Genomic DNA, 4,125 nt, shown 5'->3' on the forward strand with positions numbered 1-4,125 from the left:
GATCTGACAGCCTCTTATGACCCCCGTGGGCATTGCACAACACGGGTGCACTTACCTACATGCTAGCAATACATGCATACACATAAAATAAAAACAATAAATAAAAATTGGAAAAAACACATAAACATCTAAGTAAATAGGTAAATAAATGCAGGAGGACATGAAATTGGAAGGGTGATTTGATTGGGGGTACTGCAGAGAGGTAGAAGAAGGCAGTGTATCAAGATATCATGTATATATGTATGACATTTTCCAAAGAATAGATAAAAGTATTATTTAAAATAGTATGTAAGAAGAAGGTAAAAAGTAAAGAGCATTAACTGAAGACTTTGTTGTATCAACATTGTTTTCTAAATAAATGGAAAGGAAGACATATGCATCAATAAAAAATGTGGCCCAGCTATACCACTCCTGGGTAGAACTCCTTTTATACTCAAAGGACTCTGAGCTCCAAGTCAACATATGACAGAGACAGGTAACATCATCATCTATTGCAGTACTGTTCACAATAGCGATGGTAGAAAACTAACCAAGCTACCCAACAACACAGGAGCAATAAGGAAAGATGTAGAGTGTGTGTGTGTCTGTGTGAGTGTGTGTGTGAGTGTGTGTGTGTGTGTGTGAGTGTGTGTAGATAGGTAGATAGATAGGTGGATAGATGCCATAAAGAACAAAGTAATCTCCTTTGCAGGAAAATCAGGAAATAATTATATTAAATGCATTAACACTTTCTCAGAAAGACAAGTTTTGCATGTTTTCCTCATTCGTTGTTTCTAGATTTTATATGGATACCTAAAACCATGTAGCATATAGGCATGAGAGTAGGAATAAAACTGTCCAGGGAATCAAGGGGGCTACAGGAGGGGGAGGGGAGGCAAAGGAAGAAGATGTGTACATACAAGCCATAAACTTACATCAAAATTTGAAAAATAAATTTTATTTGATTTTATGCGCATTGCTTGCATGTAGGTAGGTGCATCCATGTCATGAAATGCCAGCAGAGGACAGAAAAGGGCATCAGATCCCCTGGAAATGGAGCTATGAATGATTGTTAGCCATCATGTGGGTGCTGAGAATCAACCCTGGGTCCTCTGCAAGAGCAGCCAGTGCTCTTAAACCCTGAGCCATCTCTCTAGCTCTAAAAAAATAAATTTCAAGCAAAGAAAATGCAGCCAGTTTAGAAAGGAGTAAGTAATGTATTCTTGGGTGCATCACCCTGCACAGAGGATATCTTAAAGAATTTGTTAAATTTCAGTTAGAGTACATTAACACAGTAACATTGCAAGCTTAAAGTTCTATACACAAAATAAGCTGTTTCTATCAAGCACTGAGCTGAACTGTAGACAGCTGATACCTCAGGTGTCTGTGTGCATCGTCAAGAAAAACAAGATGTCATGTAAGGAAGAGATTCAGCAGAGGAAGCTCCCCCTTGCTACTGGTGCCATGAATCTCTATAGAAATGCATGAACCAAAGTTCTGTTGGATCAATACAGACATAGACAGTTACCGATTTCAATGTAGAAAGAGATCTAAAGAAAAGGACCATGTTTCCTAGATTATTAGAAGGGATTGAGTGTGAAGGGGAGAGAGGAGGGAAAGAGGGAATACTGAATCAGTGTGGAGCCAAGAAGTCTTCTCAAATGAGAAGCAAGAAGGGACGACCAGCACCCACCACTGTGCCTGGCTGTTTGGGTGGGAGCTGGAGAATTAGACTCAGTTCCTCATGCTTGTGTGCCACACACTTTACTGACTGCACCATCTCTACCGTCCCTTTGAGCTCTTGCTTATACATTAGAGAAAGAAGGCTTGACTGATACATTTATGTGACTTCTTGTTTAAAATACCTACTCTACCACCTGCTAACTCTCTTTCTCCAGTCCATGTGAGAGTTTATACACAAGTAATGAGAAATTTCAAATGAATTTAATAAATAATATAACGTAAAATTAGATAAAAACCCTAGGAATATATCTAATGAAGAAACTGGAACTTGCTAAAATATGATTCACATAAATTAAAGACTTAAGTAAATGAACATACACTCCATGAGCCATTCATAAAAAATTTAATAGAATGTGCTTCCATCTTGAAATAATGTCACTAAGATTGGAAAATTCCCTGTGGTCTTCCTCTCTCAGAGACATCAATTTGGGCAACTTTCCAGGTATAAAAATACCTTTGTATTTACAGACAAGTGTACTGTACACACTCATCAAAGAAGCCTCTTTGCAACAAATGGAGTCTATCACAGAGTTCCACAACTGGTCACATGCGGAGAATATACATCTGAGAGATGCCCAGTCTTAGCTGACACATCTGCAGTTGAACCTCTACGCCTAAGGCTCATGGGACATAGCAGAACAGGAGGTGGAGAGAAAATTAGTGCATCTCTTAACTCTCATCAGCGAAACTTTCTTATACAACAGAATGTGATGCACACAGAAGGTCACAACTGGCTAAGTTTAAGATAATAAGAAACTGTAGAGTATGTGTCCTGGACAGGACTCCTATATTAAATTCATGCCCCCATGGCTCAGGGACCATTGCAGAAGAGGGGGTGGAAAGAGTGTGAGATCCAGGGTTGGTCTATGAACATAGGGAAACAGAGGCTTTCAGGCCACTGGAAGCTTGCACATGTGACCTTGTGGCAATGGTGGCATTGAGCACAAGACCCATGCCAACTCAATTAGACCAGGGCCCGACAAAGAGCAAGGGAAATGCGTGGTGGGCCCTGGCCTGGGAATTGTTGGCAACTGATTACTGATGGGTGAGAGAGAGTAGACCTTCTTTAAAATCTCTAGATAGACTCACTAGACTCCAATGGATGAACCTGAACCAAAAGACATCTGGGTACAAAGGGTTGACTGGATAGGACTTAACATATATAACAGAATGCATGAGGTCTGGGGGCGGGTACTTGGGAGAAGGGGGATACTGGGGGGAGGGGGATGAATTGGGGAGGGAGTCTAAATTTGATTAAGAGTTATTGTATGAAATGCACAAAAACTCAATAAAAATATTAAAGGAAAAATCTTTTGAAGAGCTAAGGACACAAAAGGTTACACCAACCAGGCGAAGCAAAGAAATAAAAAGAAACCCTACAGAGAGTAGAAAGGCCAGCTTCGTGTTTCCTCCATCACTCTACCCTAGTCACAGCAGCACAGAGCACAGAGAAGGGGAGAGAGAGATGTTTTCATGATTTGTGGGCAGGAAAAACACTAACCATAAAGATATTAAATTTAAGAATTTCTGTTCATCGAAACAAGAAGCAAGTTACACTCTGAAAGAAGTTACCAACAGCATTTACATCCAGCAAAACACCAGCTCCCAGACTTTACAAGAGCACCTACCAGCTCGATAGATAGCTCAGTGGAAAAGCACTTGACTAGCCATGCGAGGCCCTGGGTTCAATGCCCCACATGGCAAAAAAAAATAAATAAAAGGACAGGAAAAAAGGGATAAAAAACTTCAGCAAATCAATGAGGAGAAAAACAACTTTAAAAAATGAAAAAAAGGAAAAAGAGAAAGTTATTTTGTGTTTCCTTACTTCCAGAAATCATTTTTTTACCCTTTGGCGATGGCAATTCTGATTTCTATGACTACAGATTAACTTTACCTATTTAAATTATTTTTAAATTTTTATTTATTTTCAGTTTTATGTGTATGACTGTTTTACCTGTATGTAAGTTCACCTATGTTATCAACGCCTGCAGAAGCCAGAAGAGGGTGTTGGATCCCCTGAAACAGGAGTTACGCAGATGGCTGTTAACTGCCGAGTGGGTGCTGGGAATTGAACCTTAACTGCTGAGCCGTCTCTCCAGGCCCAGCTTTGCCTGTTTTGTACTTCATTTTGTTTTGAACTTCATACTGTGTGACATGTGCATTTTATGTCTCCTTCTTTGACCTGGAATGATGTTTTGGGGATCGATCCATATTGCAGCGTGGTTTGGTAGCTTGTACCCTTTCATGCTGATACTCTACAGCACTATCCCAGCATTTTCACCCCATTGTTCATGGACATTGGGTTGTTTCTAGCTTGAACAGATACTTCATATGAAAGATGTCAGAAGTTAACAATCATCTGATCAATATAACACCACCAAAAGTTAAAATAAAATCACAAAG

This window comes from Nannospalax galili, unplaced genomic scaffold (genome assembly GCF_000622305.1).
Source record: "Nannospalax galili isolate Female #2095 unplaced genomic scaffold, S.galili_v1.0 scaffold233, whole genome shotgun sequence".
Classification (NCBI taxonomy): Eukaryota; Metazoa; Chordata; class Mammalia; order Rodentia; family Spalacidae; genus Nannospalax; species Nannospalax galili.